Raw genomic sequence first — 19,746 nt, 5'->3', positions numbered from 1 at the left:
CTCCCCGGGATCTACGCTGCCCCGCGGCCCCAGCCCCGCCCCCGCCGCTCGCGAACGCGGGGGACAAGGCGCTTGCCTGGGTGTCCCTCGCTGGGGTTTGTCAAGCCAGAAGACGGTGTTTAGGGCCTTTCATGCTAATACAAACAGCGTCCCGAGCTTCCCTCCTCGCCCCCCACCCCCAAAACAGTACGATATTATTTGGAGGGGAGGGAAGGGGGACAAATCTTCAGAGGTTTTCCTCACAATTACTCAGGTTTTACCCCGAAAAATTTACCTGAAAATAGTTAGAAATTCAGTCTTAAAGCCCCAGATTTCAAGACGGTATGGACACTGGGCCCACTCAAGTTTGCTGAAGATGACACAGTCTTGGGCTTTGGAGGTGGGGAACTATTGGTAAAGAAAAATTTATTCAGTGACACTCGGTAAGAAAGACTTTATTCAGGACCATTGGCATAGCTATTGGGACGATCCCGGCAGGGTTTTAAAGTGAGAAAGAGAGATTGTACTCGAGGAATACAGCATAGGCAAGTGGAAATTTGTCAAGAGCAGTGTGGGGTTCAGTGGGTGGAAAATTACTGAGAGGAAAGATAAAGGGTAAGCGGGATTCTGGCTAAACTGACCAGACAGGGTTCTTGATGAAGACAGGGTGAGGGTGATCAGGCATCAGCTGGGGGACGGTGGAGGCTGAGGAACCTATCTGATATCAAGGGTGACCAAATATCAAGGCTGGAGGGGTTCTTACTAAACTGAGGTAGCAGGATTCTTTGCTAAAACTAGATTTTACAAGGAAGTGCATAGATGGGCCTAGCAGAAGATCCAGAAGCCTGACTAAGGTTTGGCTAAGCGAAGAATCTTTGTCACAATTAAAGGGATGTTTAAAATTATCCTCTGGACGAATGGAGGCTGCTTTCTGTTGACAATCTTAGCCATTCCCTTCAGTTGTATCCCCAGCACACCTTTAAAAAAATTTGTTTTTCTTTTATATCTGGCATTTCTCCCTTTAAGATTCTGTTACAGTTGTACCTGTGTTCACCTTCACTTAGCATGTAATCTCTTGTTCAAGGTTCTGTAGTATCACAAGTGGGCCCTGTTTCCTCCTCTGGAAGCTGTCTACCTCCAGAAATGTTTCTCTGTAAAACAATGTTTCCTGTCCACAACCCGGTTAATCATAAATCCCCTCAACAGCCCCTTTGCTTCCAAACATCAAAATCAGTCTTCTTATCTTCTGCCTTTAACATTCATCAAACTGCACCTAGTTGCAGCTTTCCCTTTCCATTTGCCTCTTCAACTCTTCAAGCTAACTTTTTTTTGTTCTCTGATAATGCAGCCATGCTTTTTACAGGTTTAATCTGCAGTTTTTAAATGTTTACTGTGGGAAGGAGCAGTCAAGGGAGTGATATAGTCAAGAGAAGACAGGCCAGAGTTTGCTGCAGGCACTGTCACTCAGTGGCTGTGATTAGTACAGCCTTCACTCCTTTACTGGTTCCTTCAGTCTTTCCTAAGTGGTCTCAAGTTCTTCATCAGTAAGTGAGATTGTCTGTGAGATCTCATCCCGTCTAATAGCCATTTTGTAAAAATCTACCTGCTTCTTCAACTTTCTTTACTGTAGATTCATTGTTTCCCTTTGTCTAGTTTTCTACATCCTACCTTTCAAGACAGCACTGTTGTTCTCACTCTCCTGCTTAAAAAATCTCTCCTGGTTTTTCCCTACTTTTTATAAGAAAAACCTAAACTTTTTAGCATTGAAAATACAGTCTTTCATAATCACACCAGCATTCTCACTGTTTCTGCTTCCCCATAACTCCACAGAACCTACTGCTCCCAGAGCCCTTTTTTTTCTCTGCCTAGAATGTCCTCCCCACCAGTGAAAATATAAATTATTTTAAAAAATTCATTTAGCCTTAATTGGCTTTAAAAGAGATTGCATATCACAATCATAAACTTTGGGAAGAAAAAGATAGCAAATATTGTAGTTTGGGGTGTGGGGGGAGAGTGCTCTCAAATACATATTTAAAGTCAGGTGATTTCGTTCATTTAGCCTTAATTGGCTTTAAAAGAGATTGCATATCACAATCATAAACTTTGGGAAGAAAAAAGATAGCAAACATTGTAGTTTGGGGTGTGGGGGGAGAGTGCTCTCAAATACATATTTAAAGTCAGGTGATTTCAAAAACAAAGAGAATAAACAGATCAGACAGATGGGAAAAGGTTTTATTTATTAATGTAATGTCTTCTTCCATTTGCCCCTACAGATCAACTGTCTAGCCTTCTCCACCCTCCTCCATTCTCTGCAGATTGACCAGTAGAGACTCCCTCAGTGGGTTCCCTTGCTCCCTGGTTGCTGGTTGGGTCTGGCCAACAAAGAGTCCTGGCAGAATGGAAGGGAGAAGTGAAGTAAGGGTATTTGCTCCCCCAGCTTCCTCTATGTGGGGATCTCAGCTCTAATCAAGATGGCCCTTTTCATATCACTTTCTTCTTCCAGGTTCCAGGTTTCCCTAAACCCTGCCTTTGTATATAGTCCCTTATTAACAAGTTCTCAAATCATTCTGATTTTGGTATGCCGTCTATTTCCTTCTGGAATCCTGACTGATAAAAGAGCAAAATGTTTGTGATAACCAGTGTTAATCACAATTTCTTTCTGGGCAATTGAGTACAAGGTTCCTGTTTATTCTCTTCAAAATGTAAGATACAATGAAAAAGTGCATAAAGCACCATGTGGCCATTTAATTTACAGATTAATACATATTAGCTTTAAGGAAAGGAACTTGTTGGTCTATATTATAAATAAACCATTATTTACTAAATCGTGGGGCTCTTCTATTAGAAACATTCAAACTCCTATATTTAGTTTTTCTCCTTACTGATAAAGCAAGTAAATTTAAAACTGTGGCCCCAGGAGATTTAACTCTAAACACAACATGAAGCTTATTTCCTCCCAACTATTACTTGATCTTTAAGATTTACTTCAAATGGTATCTCCTCAGTTCAGTCTTTCTGAGAATTATTTATTTGGATCTAATGTTCAATTTATTTCTGGATAATTTATTAAAATATTAATTTTCTAATTTTTTACAGCTATAGAAGTGACCAAATGAAAGTGATATTTGCATTTTAATCTCTAATCTTTTTTTTTTTTTTCCATTTCCATATTCCAGGTCTTGGTGTTCTCTTTTCACAGTGTTATGAAACTGCATCTATAATTGGTCTTAGACTGAGCAAGCCTAAGGATTCTGCTAGGAAAAAGAAAGAATCATTTTGGGCTAGATAGTGGAGTTTGAGGCACACTTCCTTCTCACCATGGCCTGCTCGTATTGTGCAAGAGATTTTCAGGTTCTTCTGTGGCCACTTGAAGGAACAAAGAGGTGCTGAGAGGGCAAAGAGGATCAGAATGAAGGGGTTGCCTCAAGCAGAAATTTCATGACCAAAGGCAAATGGCCAGGGTGTGGATTCTGGTGATGAGCACCAGCAATTAAAGCCTAAAAGGTTAAAAATCAGTGTCCCAATCCATGGAGCAGTCCAGTCCATACACACCAAAGCTGAGACCAACAAGGATCTGTAGAACCAAGGACTTATTTTTTTCTCCTGCATCAATAACACAATGATCCCACTCACACAAGGGTACTTCAGAAAGTTCATGGGAAAAAAAAAAACAAAGAAAAAAGTTCATGGAAAAAAGGAATGAAAAGATAATACAAATCCTTCCATTAACTTTTTGAAGACCTCTTTTATGTTCAGATACCTTAAGAGAGAAAAGGGTAAAGTCTGAAAAGTAAGTGATCTACAGACTGAGTAGTGGATCAAATTAATAACATCAGAAATGAAAATGGGGTTAACACTACAGATCCTTATTTTTGCCAAGAAATTCTACCATTGTTCAGTCTTTTGCTTTTAGAGATGTATTAGTCAGTCTTCTGTTGCTTTTAACAGATACCTAAAACTGGGTAATTTCCTTTTTTTTTTTTTGTCTTTTTTTGTGTGACCGGTAAGGGGATCGCAACCCTTGGCTTGGTGTCGTCCGCACCGCACTCAGCCAGTGAGTGCACCGGCCATCCCTATATAGGATCTGAACCCGCGGCGGGAGCCCCGCACTCTCCCGAGTGCACCACGGGACCGGCCCACAACTGGGTAATTTCTTTCTCTTTTTTTTTTTTTTTTTCCTTTTTGTTTTTTTGTCTTTTTTTGTGTGACCGGTAAGGGGATCGCACCCCTTGGCTTGGTGTCGTCCGCACCGCACTCAGCCAGTGAGTGCACCGGCCATCCCTATATGGGATCCGAACCTGTGGCCTTGGTGTTATCAGCACCACACTCTCCCGAGTGAGCCATGGGCTGGCCCAAAACTGGGTAATTTCTAAAGAAACAAAATTAATTTCTTACAGCTTTAGAAGCTGGGAAGTCCAAAGTCCAGGAGGTGTACCTCAGGTAAGGGCCTTCTTCTTGGTGGGAACTCTGTTGTTGTTGTTTTTAATTAAAATATAATTGATTATACATATTTGTGGGGTGCAGTATTGAATATCAAATACCTATGTACGATATGTGGTGTTCAAATCATGATAATTAGTATATTCAACATTACACAATGTAATAATTCTTTGTGACCCTGATGGAATTTGGATGTATTGTCCTCCCAGAACTCATGTGTAAATCTGATCCCCAATGTGACAGTGTTGGAAGCTGTTTGAGTCATGGGGTCAGATCCCTCATGAACAGCTTAATGCTCTACCTAGGGATGGGGGTAATGAGTGAGTTCTCACTCTATTAGTTCCCATGAGAGCTGGTTGTTTAAAGACCCTGGCATCTGCCCTCTCTCACTTGCTGCTTCTTGCCATGTGATCTGCTTGTACCCAGTGGCTGCCTGCCACTTCCTGCCATGAGTAGAAGCAGCCTGAGCCTCTCACCAGGTGCAGCTGTCCCAGAGTCATAAGCCAAATAAACCTCATTCTTTATAAATTACCCAGTCTCAGATATTGTTATAGCAACACAAAACTGACTAATATAGAAAATTGCTACTGAGGAGTGGGGTCTTGCTATACAGATACCTGAAAATGTGGAAGCAGCTTTGGAACTGGGTAATAGGCAAAGGTTGGAGGAGTTTGGAGGACTTAGAAGAAGACAAAAAGACAAGGGAAAGGATTGATTAAATGGTTGTGACCAGAATGTTGATAGTAATGTGGACAGTAAAGGCCATGCAGTAAAGGCCAGACAGTAAAAACTGCAGACCTGATGAGGTCTCAGATAAAAATGAGGAACTTACTGGGAATTGGACAAAAGATCACCCTTTCTACATCATAGCAAGGAACTTTGCTGCATTGTGTCCATGCCCTTGGACTTTGTGAAAGGCGGGACTTGAGTTGTGAAACAGAATGTTTGGCAGAAGGAATTTCCAAGCAGCAAAGCATTAAGGAAGCTGCATGGCTACTTGCAACAGCCTGTACTGAGTGATGGCAGAAAAGACATGATATAAAGCCAGAATTTAAAAGGGAAGCAGAGAGTAAAGATTTGGAAAATCTGCAGCCTGGCTACATGGTAGAGAAGCAAAGAGCAGGAGAAAAATGAAAGGGTGAAGCAGAGAGACCGGGTGCTAAAGACTTTAGCTTGGTGATGAGGCAGCCAGATGCTAATAGCCAAGACAATGGGAGAAAGGCCCTGAAGGCCTAGGAGGCCCCAGTCGTTCCAGAGGACAGACCTCGGTGCCAGTTCCCTCGAGAACCTCCTCCCTGCATCCCAGCTGCTCTGGCTGGAGCAGCCCTGCCTCAAGTGGCCCCTAGTGTGATTCATGCAGCAGCTCTGGAAAGCACAAGCCGGAAACCTTGGTGGCGTCTACGTTGTGTTAAGTCTGCAAGGCGACAGAATATGAGAGCAGTGGAGGCATGGCAGCCTCCACCCAGATTCCAGAGGATGTATGGGAAAGCCTAGGGACCTAGACAGAGACCTGCTGCAGGGGTGGAGCCACCACAGAGACCATCTACTAGAGCAATGCAGAGCAGAAAAATGGGGTCAGAGCCCCCACAGAGAGCCCCCACTCAGGAAATGTCTAGTAGAGCCAAGGCAGTGGAGCCATGTGATCTGCTTGTACCCAGTGGCTGTCTGCCACTTCTGCCATGAGTAGAAGCCTGAGGCCCATGTCAGATGCAGGTGTCCAAGAATCATAAGCCAAATAAACCTCTTTCTTTATAAATTACCCAGTCTCAGATATTCTGTTATAGCAACACAAAAACGGACTAATACAGACCCTTTACCAATTTCTTATTAACCTTCATGGTGGGGGCAAGAGCATGCCAACATGCTCACTTGCTTTCCTTATAAAGCCCCCAGTCTACTCCCTTTTTAAAATTTTTATTTATTTTCTTATTTATTTTTATTTTAATCATTTTTTCTTTTTTTGTGGTGTCAGCTGGCTGGCAAAGGGGTCTGATCCCTTGACCTTGGTATTATAAACACCGTGCTCTAACCAGTTAACCAATGGGCCAGCCCCAGTCTACTCCCTGGTAACCCATTAAATCATTAATTAAATAATCTATGAATGGATTACTCCATTTATGAGGGCCTAATCTTAACAACTCAATCACCTCTAAAAGGCACTACCTTTCAAATACCACATTGGGGATTAAGTACTAACGTGAGCTTGGGGGGGACACTCAAATCACAGCAAGCATATTCTATTTTATTCCTTATAGCAGAAATGACTTATCTTTATTTTTTATTTATTTATTTTTTTTAAAGATGACCGGTAAGGGGATCTTAACCCTTGACTTGGTGTTGTCAGCACCATGCTCAGCCAGTGAGTGAACCAGCCATCCCTATATGGGATCCAAACCCAGGGCCTTGGTGTTATCAGCACCGCACTCTCCCGAGTGAGCCACGGGCCGGCCCAGAAATGACTTATCTTTAATTAAAGGTGCAACAAATATGTATGGTGAATACTGGAGTAGCCATGAAAATGCATGTCTCAGATCCACAAATATGTGAAGCATAATTATCTGTGGCCCCAAATGCTATGCCCTGAAATGCATCAGCACATTTGTGCTGTGGCAATTCTTCTCACATTCCGCTCCCAGCCAATGACAAAACATGGCAGGATACTTAGTCAGGCTTATTCCTGGGAGATGTGGGACTCCTCTGATAGGCGGTTTTGGCTTGAGGAATGTGGCTCTACAGCTAATGTTGGAATCCTGCCAATGTCGCCAATTGTCAAGCTCTTTTACCTGCCCATAATCCTGCTGACGTCGCCAATTGTCGAGCTAGGATGGGGTCTGGAGCTCACAGACCCCTCAAGCCTGTTTACAAACTGGGTCACAAACCTGTCACATGCCAGGCTGAGTCACCAGACCCCTCACACGCAGGTCTATGAGCTAGGTAACCAGAAAAAAGGTCCTTGGAAGAGTAGGTTCGAAAGCATGCCTGTGCGGAGAGGGTCCACCTGAGGCAGTTGCCAGCCAAATCACGGTGCCATGCAGGAGCACTAACTCCACCCACACACAACCTATTAACAGCAAATGCTCAGCAAGATTCTGAACATCTGAGGGGCCCTGACCATTTTCCTAAATTTTCCCAACAATCCACCCCTTCAGGGTCCCTCACCATACAATCTACATGTTCAGAATCTTCGCAATGGTCCCTTAGCGAGGATAAATGACTCTTACATTTACACATTACACATTCCATCCCAGTCCCAAAAGTCGTAGCTTGTTGCAGCACCAACTCAAAAGTCCAAAGTCTCCTCGGTGACCAAAAGCAAAAGTCCTTCCAGCTGTGAACCTGTAAAGAGTTAAAAACAAGTTTATCTACTTCCAAGATACAGTGGGACAGACACTGGGTACACATTCCCATTCCAGAAGGGAGGAATAGGAAGGAAAAACAGTCCCCAAACAAATCGGAAACCAAAACAGGGCAAACATTAAACACACTGGGGTACCTGAACCCCTAAAGTGTTGGACAACCTTGCTCCTACAGCTCCACCAATTGCAGACCACTGAGCTGCCCTGGTGCCTGCAGCTTTTCCAGGCTGGCACTGCACACTGCCAGCAGCCCCACGGTTCTGGGCTCCTGGTGGCGGTCCCACAATCCTGGCTCCACTAGACATTTCCTCAGTGGGGGTTCCCTATGGGGGCTGCAACCCCACTTTTCTGCTCCACATTTCTCCATAGATGACCTCCGCAGTGGCTCCACCTCTGCAGCAGGTCTGCCCCTGAGTCCCCTGGCTTTTTCATACATCTTCCAAAATTTAGGTGGAGGCTGCCATGCCTCCACTGCTCTCACATATTGCTGGCCTGCAAACTTAACACAACATGAACACCACCAAGATTTTCAGCTTTTGCTCTTTGGAGGTGCTGAGGCAGGACTGCTCCAGCCAGAGTGGCTGGGATGCAGGGAGCAATTTGCTTAGGGCAGCTGGGCCCCAGGTCTGTCCTCCAGGACAACTCAGTCCTTCTAGGATGGGAGGGGCATTCTCCCAAACTTCTCAAACATCCTCAGGGCCTGTGATGGGTGGGGCACCCATCCAGACTTCTCAAATGCCTTTAGGGCATTTCCCCCATTGTCCTGGTTTTTAGCATCTGGCTGCCTCACCGCCAAGATAATGTCTTTAGCAAACAGTTTATCTGCTTCACTCTTGAGTTTTTCTCCTGCTCTCTGCTTTTCTACCTCATGGCCAGGCTGCAAATTCTCCAAATATTTATGCCCTGCTTCCCTTTTACATTCTGGCTTTTGAATTACTTCAGTCAGCTTGGCTTACACTGGCTATTCACTCAGTTTTGCAGCATTCGCCCACAGTTCAAACAGCTGCATTTTCCTAGTCCATCAAGGAGTGGCTGCCCTGCCCCTGTGCATATCTGCAGCTCTCCTGTAACCACTGCCACCGAGACAGGCATGTAGTAATGGAGACTAACTTTTCCACCTTTTCACCAGGTGAAAACATAGTTGAAATTCTGTAGGGGCACCTGTCCTCAGGTCATCTGCCCATCTGCCCACTCTTTTCTTGGGTTTATATGGCACCCAGCCAGCCATCGGGTTTAAGTGGCACCCTCCAAGCCTTTAGCCTTCCTTCAGATAAATGCAACATGAGTTTACTATATCATCTCTAGAGCATGTTACACCATCCACCCCTAGATCTCATAGCTGCAGCAGCCAGGGGCTCTCCCTGTTTCTGCTGTTTTACTGTCTCAATTTCTCATGCGCAAAAGAGATGCATGGTTTCTCATGCCTGGAGATGCATGGTTTCCCCAACTCACCACTGGGTTGGTCATCTTCCCTGGTGTGAGAAGCAGGAGTGGCCATTCGCTGCACATTATCCTTCAGGACATTTATCTGTGCTTCCAGCAACTCTGCTTTCTGCTGTAAATCTCAATCAGTTTGCAGCATAGTGATCAGCAGCCAGGCTCCGGTCAGCAGAAGAGTGGCCACTGGGCACCACAAGCTCAAGGACAGCCACATTTCCTCCCCTTCCCAAGAGGTTTTGCATTGCAGTACCTGGTCCATGCTGCCTTGCAATACAGTGAGCAGCAACCAGATCCCGGTCAACAGGAAGGTGGCCATAAGGCATAGCATATTCACCAGTTGCCACATTTCCTCTTTCTTCCAAGGGCTTTTGGCTCCTGTACCTGCTCAGAATCCTGTCACAGACTATGCCAATTATAGCGCTATGACTAATGTCGGAATCCTGCCAATGTTGCCAATTGTCGAGCTCTTTTACCTGCCCATAATTCTGCCAGTGTCACCAATTGTTGAGCTAGGGCTGGGTCTGGAGCTCAGAGACCCCTCAAGCCTGTTTACAGACTGGGTCACAAACCCCTCACATGCAGGTCTATGAGCTAGGTAACCAGAAAAAAGGTCCTTGGAAGTGTAGGTTCAAAAGCATGCCTGTGCGGAGAGGGTCCGCCTGAGGCAGTTGCCAGCCAAATCACGGTGCCATGCAGGAGCACTAACTCGACCCACACACAACGTATTAACAGCAAATGCTTGGCAAGATTCTGAACATCTGAGGGACCCTGACCGTTTTCCTACATTTTCCCAACAAGGATTCCTGGTCAGTCTTGCATGAAATGTCTTTCCCTCTCTCTACTCCTACAGCAGGGTCAGACCTATATCATTGTCTGAAGGCTCTCTCTGCTTTTTCTGACTCCCTCCCTATTTTCCCTGACAGGCATTTTCCTCTGTAAATCTTGTTATGCGTATAATCTCATTATGACATCTGCTTTTTGGAGGACACAGACTAGCATAAAACCTAATCAGCATAAATGTGACATTTAATGCAGCTTGTTTTCTCCTAATTGATTCCATTACCTTATACATGTTAGTGACTTTCTGCAGTGAACATTTTATTTTATTTTGTTTTGTTTTATGTGAGGTTTTTTTTTGCAGCTGGCTGGTATCGGGATCTGAACCCTTGACCTTGGTGTTATCAACACCATGCTCTGACCAACTGAGCTGTCCAGCCAGCCTTGCAGTGAACATTTTTTTATTTGGTTTAGTCACTCAGCATTTGAAAACCCTTCCTCTGCCTGGGGCATCTCCTTTCCTCTTCTGAAGTAGAGCCTATATCCCACTGTATAAGCTGAAATTATCAGATACCATTTTCCTAGTCCCCCTCCCCTAGCCCCCATACACATATACATCTACAACTATAAAGATAGGCATATGACTTGGGTTCCTTCAGCCAAGTCTACCTATCCTGTATTAGAATCAGAAACTCATTCATGAAGGTATAGGTGACACTTAGACTCTTCTGGTAATGGTGTGTGCAGAGACAGCAAATACATCTATTCTCAAGAGGCATTACTGTAAGGTCACTGAGGAAGGAGATGCTAGCCGGGCAAAGGAAGAAAAGAAGATTTTATAAGCAATTGGCAAGCAGACCTGCTGGGCTGAGCTGAAAAATGGCATCAGCAGCCAAGAGGCAGTCGGGTATCTTCTTTCATAGGGTTAAGATTGGCATCTGGTCTAGCCTAGGAAGATGGTTACAATGTTTCATTCTGGGTACCTCTTACTCTTGGGAACAGAGACTTAGGGAGACAGAAACTTACAGGAACGAAACTTAGAGAAACAAAATGGAAGGGTGGGGGCTTTCTAAAAGTCAGGTTCTCCGTTCCAGGAACCTAAAAATTACAGGTGGCAGTTGAGGCCAGCATCCAATGTGGGGGCATGTGGTATCTGTTGTGGAAGCTGTGGTGGCTTTGCTCTGTAGTGATGGCTCGGGTGTCTTCCCCAGACCAGCTCTGCAGCAGTTTAGACATTCTTACTGTGTATCTAGCCTTCCATCCTCACAAAAAATGTAATGCCAAACTCTTTATAAACTATGCTGTTAAATTAAATATATATGTTTTATACATATATATGTACCATATATATATGTTTTGCTAGTAACTAAGAATCATGAATGGTATAGAAATGAGTACAAGAACAGTTGCAGATAATAGACCCTCAGAGAAATAGAAGGAATTTGTTGGATTGGGCCCTACCAGGGCTGAGGGCAGAAAAATTCCAGCTAGTATCAAGGGACATTCTTCTGGTGCTCATGTAGTGTATACAGTATACACACCAATATAAAATGATTGATTGTAGCCATCTAGGATGACATCCCACTGAAGGCAAAGCTTTGGGCAGAAGTGTGGGCTGGAGTAGTTATTTGTACTAACACCAGGTAGCTTAAAGAGAATGACAAGCTCAGGTTTCTAAGTTCTTATCTTAAAGCAGGGATCAAAAACCAGGGACTTTCACTGATAGTTCTGAAAGAATTTCTTATTCTTTACAGCCATGAGCCAAACATACTCAAAGTTTGAGCCCACAGGTAGCCAAATTACTATGTCAATTGAATTCATGGTCTCGGCAGGACTCTTCTGTCAAGATTAAAACATTACTCAAGAGCAGGACCAAAGAAGTGGAATAGGTGTGTGATAGAATTCAAATAATTTTGAGTACCCTGAACTAATAACCTCACACTGGGCCTCATTCACCAAACATAGGCAGACTCTCCGCTCCAGTCTGAAGAGATTGTTTCTGCCTCATTGGGAAATCTATGTAGACTTCACCTAAAAGAGTTACCTTGCAAAAGGAGGCCAATTTTCCTCATTCCCCATTTTGAACACCCATTATTTTTTCTATATTTGTACTAGAATCAGATTACAGTGTATCCTGTGGGCCAATTACAATGTCAAACTTCTATAGCAAGGCAGTTAAGACTTCCCAAATTTATGATGACAAAAATATGGAGAATACGTGAGAAATTTCTGAGTGCTAGACTGAAGAGGAAATAACCTTATTTATTTATTTATTTTGGTGGCTGGCAAATAGAGGGATGGAGCCCTGGACCTTGGTGTTATCAGCCAGGAATGGTTCTACTTGTCTGTTTAATAGGAATGTTGGAGTGAACTCTTCATGGCTTATCTTCAGCTCACCTGAAGTTACATGTCCTGAGTGTCAGGGACATTATTTTCACCAAGAAATTAAGAAATACAGGTGAAAAGAAAGGCAGCATCTTTGAAAATTACCATAGTGGTTTTCCCTCTGGCTGAGGATGCTGTGGTAGACTCTTCTGTTGATATAGATGCCATGATTTCAGTGGTCATACAAAGATTCTTGGATGGCATAGAACTCAATTATCAGAGGCAAAGAGGGCATGGTTAGAATTGTAGGGAGCAGAGCCTTACAGTCACCGAATGGACTGACCAGCAGGAATATTCAGCAGTATCTAATTGATCATGGGAGCAAATAGATGGGTAAAATACTAAAGTCTTGGTTGTTTTGTATTTTTCAAAACCCTCTAGACTAGTGAAGAGCATTGCAATCTTTCACCTAGTTCCCAGGACCCCTTGAAATAAAAGGAGGCCTAGTTATCTTAAACAAGGACCCTACATAATATAACTGTGAACATTCCTTATATTATTATGTGAAAGAGCCTTAAGGCTACTTCACATTGGGAAAAAGAAAACATGTTGACTTTTCAAAATTTATTAAACACTGGTACTGAATTAATGTCAACTCCTGGGGGTGTGTAAAATGCTACTGTGGTTCATCAGATAGAGTGGGGGCTTATGGAATGTGACAGGTATTGTAGGTTGGCTCAGTCATATCCATTCCCACTACCTGCTCTATTATCTTCCCATGTTATTGAGACCGGCAAATCAAATACCCCATTTCCTAGCCTCCTTTGAGCCTAAGGGTGGCCAATGAGATGAAGGTAGAAATACACAGGGAGGGCCTTCTTTCTTAAATAAAAGAACAAAGTCTCACTAGAGAAACCCCTGTGCTCTTTATTCCTTTTATGTTTTTCTTTCTGAAGCATGACCACGATGCTTGAAAAGGAAGCTGCCATCTTATAACCAGCTCTGATGTCATCAAGCCATTAATGCAATGCTTATCAATGGTATACTTCTGGAATTCTTATAGTATAAGACTGTAGGGAAAGTGAAGGAAAATAGTCAGAGCCTCTCAGGGGTCCAGGATCTTGCTGAGCATTTGATGTAAATATGCACGTGTGCCTAGGTGTTCCTTGGTTATTGTCTAATGCAGTTGCGCGTGTGCACCCAGGTGTCCTGGGTTATGGACTTAAATATAAAGGACGAGTGGCTCTGATCCACAGGACCCCCTGCCCCTGCGATGACCCCGGGGGTGCCATGGGAAGGCCACTACTGCTACTGGAATCTGTTGCTTGCAAGCCATTGCTGCCAGGGCCTCTAGGACCCTCTGGGAGGCCACCACCACTGCTGCTTCCACTGCTGCAGCTGCTACTGAGGACTGAGCTCATGTCATCTGCGAATGGCTCCCAGGGCCTTTCCCAATTACCTTGCTTGTGGACCCGCGTGTGAGGGGTCTGGTGACCCAGTCTGTACAATGGGTTTGAAGGCTTTGAGCCTTAGCCCTGACAATACAAATGGAAACTTAGTATAACTAAAATAATGAAATGTTTTGGCTTTAGCATAGCTATTGCTGTAACCTGACAATTGGCGTGTAGCTTTACAAAGACAAATGCATACCAATTTGTTTAAGCTACTGTTAGTTGGGTTTTCTATAAACTTCAGTCAAAAGCATTCCAACTAATACAGTTGATTTAGTAGCTATAGTGAAAATTATAGGACCTTTCTTATCAAATATTTCCTATCAAAATAGGAAGCAAAGGGCAACACAATTCCATGAGGGAATTATACAGATGAGTGCCTCAAAGCCTTGAAGATGCCGGGGTTCCCTACGCTATCCAATTCTCAATTAAGCCACTTCTGCTGAAGAAAGGTGGACTTGGAGAATGATAATGGATTAAAACCTTGATAAGTTGGTGATTATAATTTGCAGCTGATATTCCAAATGAGGAATCTTTGTGGGAGAAACCAGATCTCCTGTAGCAACTGATCTAGCAAAGACTATTTATTCCTATCTCAAAATGCAGAAAACAATAAAAACAGTTTTTTTTTTTCTGTGAAAGTTTAATATAAAATTTCGATTAAACTAAAAACTGTTTATAGGCTCTAAATATACCCAGCTTTAAGTCTATACATTTTAAACAAAACAGGCAAGGCACAGTACATTTTTTTTATTCTGTGTGGTTAATGTACAAAATATCCCCACTTCCCTTGAGAAACAGTATATATCTAAAATACACTTTTATGAAAACTGAATATTAAAACATTATATGACACTATATAAATGAATTGAAGTGAACAAAAATACGTATTCTCCAAATTTTCAATAGTCTAATAATATAACACAGCATTGGTAATATGAAGAAAAATGTTTGGATTTATTAAATTCAAAATTATTCTTGTTCTCCACTGAGGGACCTTAGAGGTGAAAAGGTAATCAGGTTATCACCAAGGAAATCCGTCTGGCATGTTCTTGATGTCTCCCCTCCACCTGAGTGAATGGATTACTGCAGTTTAGTCCTGGTGAATCAAGAAGGTGGCATTCGGTAGTGAGACTTTTATTATCAAATAGTACCAACTGAGAAGTTTTAGTTTTCTCTTCTTGTGACATGTTATTTTGTGGTGATATATTTTTTTCAGGGCTGCTCATCAAAACATCCTGTGATGTAATTGAAGAATTTAGTTCCATTTCTTTCACAACATCTAAAATTTCTTTTTTGTTAGTAGTAATATCATCTGCTATTTCACCAGCAAGAAGAGGCACACTCATGTCTTTCACTGGGTAAACAATCCATCTCAAAGTTTATCTTATTTACATCATGGTTTAGGTTCATTTAAATCTTGTAATCCAGGACACTGAGTATCTTTTACTATGCTCTTCCAGCTTTCAGGAATATTTGAAAATAAAGTCTTCTTGTCAACCTGTTCACTTTTGGTACTCTGAGGATCAGGATTCTCTGGTGCTGTAGTTTGTCTTAGAAGGCCCATCTCAGCCCTGCTCTGAGACACAGAAAAGCAGTTTCTTTTTATATGTTTCAGCGGTACACCAACATTATGGTTCTGGGCCATAGTTAATCTTCAGAGACCATTTTAATCTTACCATCTCATAGGGCATAACATGTATCTACTGCATTGACTGTGAGGATCTTATGAGTAGGAAGAGCATGATATTTTAGGTACTTGGAGTAGTTTAGAATTTTTGGTAAGATACATGCATGCCAGAGGGTGGGAGATAGAAACTATACCTCAAACTGCCCTTCAGAGAATTAGAACCTAGGTGGACACTGTTCTGGGACTAGAACATCCTCCCCAAACTGAATTACAAATTGCTGCACCTTTTACCCCCTGCCACTAAGAAAGAAGCACAATGGTTGGTGGGTCTCTTTGGACTTTACAGGCAACATTTACATCTTTTGTTTATGCTACTCCTCCTGAATGACTAGGTACCCCCAAATTTGCCAGCTTTGAATGGGGCCTAGAGTAAAAGAACTAGTGAGAGTTTTTCTGCTGCTTGCCTTTAATTACCCAGCTCAAGATAGTAATGCAAGTCTTAATAAGAGAATTTCAGAGGAAACTTTTAAAGTTTAATGGCAAAGCCATGTTTTCTTCAGCAAGGAAGTGACAGCTTGCTACAGCCATGGGAGAAACTGAAGGCATAACCATGGTGACCAAAAGGCTTGAGTGGTCCATTATGAACTGGGTATTATCCAGTTTTAGCATTGTCCAGTTTAGCAAATAAAAATACAGTATGCCCAGTTAAATTTGAATTTCACATAAACTATGAAAAAAATTTCACGTAAGTATGTCCCAAATATTGCACGGCATTTTAATTATTATCCCAGGACAAATATTACATGGGAGACATGTATATTAAAAATATTATTAGGTTTTATCTGACATTCAAATTTAATTGGATGTCCTATATTTTGTCTGGCAACCCTCTCCAATTCACCAAATCACCGAACTGGTGCACAGTTGCTTCTATTGAATTAAATTTGCCAAAGTCAGTCATAAGACAAGATACGTGGAGAACTACACCTCTTAGTGGGAGGAGCTCCATCTCCCATTTTAGTGCAGCTACTGCTTCTGACAGCAACCATGATCTCTGGATGCTGTCAGAGTCCCAATCCTTGCATCATATCAGGAGGACTCCCAGCCCCATCCTTGAACCTGGCCATCTTTACTTTCTGACAAAATGAACCATGCTCACTTTGAGTTCTTTTCTATCTCTACCAGGTTTCTGTTTTCCTTGTCAGTTAATTGTTATCACCATCCACCTAGTTGCTCAAATCAGAAACCTGGGAGTCATTATAGTCTTTTCCTCATTTCCCCAGTCCAAACATCCAATCACTTACCAACTCTGTCAATTCTAACCTAAATATTTCTTGAACCTGTCAAATCTCCATCTCCACATTTACCACCTTAGGTAAGGACACAGGCATTTTTTCTCCTAGATTCTTGTAACAGCCTCAGGTAATTTCTCTATGTTAAATATTGCACTATTCCAATACATTCTCCAGGGTGTAGCCAGATTAGTCTTACTTCACCACTTACAACTTGGCCATAACTTCCTGTAGCAAGTCTTAGGGATAAAAATTTGAATCTTTAGGTTCTCCATCTTGTACTTGTTACTATCTCTATTTTCATCAGGAATCACTCTACTCCAGCTCACTATGACACATGGAAGCTTGGCTTCTTTCATGTTCTTAGTCCCTGATCTTTGCAGGTGCTTACAATGTGCTTCCCCTTTCTTTTCTCATTGTTTAACTCAGTCTACAGCTTATTTCAAATGTCTCTGCCTTAAAGATAGCTTCTCTCACCCCACAAGCCTAGGTTATGATACTGTTATTTTGTTTTAAAATCATGATACTTAAACATCTTCATTGTGGATTGCATCATTAGTAGACATGGAGAGTTAAGCATAGTGTGTTGCAAGATTGAATTAAAGCTGTGTGCTAATTAAGGTATAAGGAAGGATGAGGACTAGAAATGTCTACATTCCTTTCACAGATGATGCTACAAAAAGAGAATAATGCGAATGCAACGATAAATGAGGTAGTGTTGTTCTTTCAGGGTCACAGAGTTTTCAAGCTTTAGTGGACTTCAACAGCTAAACCAAGAGGGATACTATGAACAGCTTGTGCAGGAGATTGCTGAATATATATTTGCATATATAATTGTATGTGTATATATGTTTAACTACTGTTTCTATACTGCATATATATTCATACACATATTTTTGTATTACAGTGTTAAGTATATTTTGGGGGGTGGGGATATTTTTTCTTCCTTTTTTTTTCTTTACTTATTTTCATTATATTTTTCTGTTTAAAGCTATACTGCATATATATTCATACACATATTTTTGTATTACAGTGTTAAGTATATTTTGGGGGTGGGGATATTTTTTCTTCCTTTTTTTTTCTTTACTTATTTTCATTATATTTTTCTGTTTAAAGTTTTTTTTTTTTCCAAGTACCAGGTAGCTATGTGCCCAGTTCCAGTGCTGAATCATAATCATAATCATTCCAAACAAATCATGGTACTCCAATTCCTATTTACCAATGACTGATTTAGGGATAGACACACAAACCAGTTCTGACTAATGAGGCATAAAGAGAAATTGGCTGTTTCTGCAGGTAAAGGAGAGAGAAAGGAACTCGTTATAGCTGACATTATTTGAGCCCTAGATCAGGCCAGGTTTGAAGCCAGAGATTTTGACTTCTCTGATATAGGCATCAATACAAAAATTTCCTTTTTTTCTGTTTTCTCTCTTTTAAAAAAAATAAATTTTATTAAAAAAGTAAATTTTATTGTGTATACTTTAAGGTATACAACTTGATGTTATGGGAAACATATACATTGTAAAATGGTTACTATGGTGAAGCAAATTAAATTGTCTTTCACCTCAGTTACCCATTTCGTTTTTGTGGTAAGAGCAGCTAAAATATACTCACTTGGCAGGATTCCCAAATACAATACAACTGTGTTAACTAAAGTCCTCACCTTGTAGTTTAGATCTCTAGCCTTGTTCATCCTCCATATCTGCCACTTTTTGCCTTCTGGCCTACATTTCCCTGGTTCCTTACTGCCCTGCCCCTGCACCTGTTTTTTTCTCTATCTCTGTATATTTGACTTTTCTTTTTAGATTCCACCTATAAGTGAGATCATGCACTATTTTCCTTTCTGAGTCGGATTTATTTCACATAGCATGTCCTCCAGGTTCACCCATTTCCCTATGTTTTTGGAAAAATCTTGGCAAAGATTTTTTTGGATATGACCCCCAAAGCATAGGCAACAAAAGCAAAAATAGGTAAACGAGATTACATCAAACTAAAAAGCATTTGCACAAAAATGAAACAATCAGCAGAGCCAACAGACAACCAATGAAATGGGAGAAAATATTTTCAAAATATAATTCTTTTTTTTTTTTTTTCCTTTTTGTCTTTTTTACTGACCGCTAACAGGATCGCAACCCTCGGTGTTGCGCCTGCACCGCGCTCAGCCAGTGAGCAGGAACCGGTCTCCACATGGGATCCGAACCCTCGGCGGGAGCACCGCCACACTCCCAAGCGGCGCACTCTCCAGTACGCCACCGGGCCGGCCCCAAATTATAATTCTGATAAGTGGTTAATAATCCAAAATATATAAGGAACTCAAACAACTAAATAGCAAAAAAACCCAAACCCAATTAAAAAATGGCAAAGGGGGCTGACTGGTTAGCTCAGTTGGTTAGAGCACACACAGCCTTATAACAAGGTCATGGGTTCAGATCCCCGTACCAGCCAGCTGTCAAAACAAGCAAAAACAAACCAAAAATTATCTTTGTCATAAATAGAGTTAATAAATTAATTTGTTAAATTAATAAATACAAAGCTGCGATTTTAAACCTGGTACTCCATCTTCAGAGTCAGAGTTCTTGCAGAGGCATCTTGAACTCATTATTTTATCTTTTCCCCATCACCTGTTTTTCCACTGTTCTCCATTTAAGTTAATGGCATCAACAGCCACCAGTCTTGTGTTAGGAACTTCACTAACCTTTGGCTGGTTTTCTCAGTTGGTTAGAGAGCTGTGTTTTAATACCCAGGTCTAAGGATTCAGATCTCCATACCGGTCAGCTGCCAAAAAAAAAAAAAAAAAAAAAAAGAAAGAAAGAAACTTCACTTTTTTTTTTATTATAAATTTTATTTTGTCGATATACAATGTGGTTGATTATTGTGGCCCATTACCGAAACCTCCCTCCTTCCTCCCTCTCCTCCCTCCCACCCAACAATGTCCTTTCTGTTTGCTTGTTGTATCAACTTCAAGGAATTGTAGTTGTTATGTCTTCTTCCCCACCCCCGGTTTTTTGGGGTTTTTTTTGTTTGTGTGTGTGTGTGTGTGTGTGTGTGTGTGTGTG

The sequence above is a fragment of the Galeopterus variegatus genome, unplaced genomic scaffold (genome assembly GCF_000696425.1).
Source record: "Galeopterus variegatus unplaced genomic scaffold, G_variegatus-3.0.2 Scaffold432, whole genome shotgun sequence".
Taxonomy (NCBI): domain Eukaryota; kingdom Metazoa; phylum Chordata; class Mammalia; order Dermoptera; family Cynocephalidae; genus Galeopterus; species Galeopterus variegatus.
Note: the sequence above shows the minus strand (reverse complement) of the source record.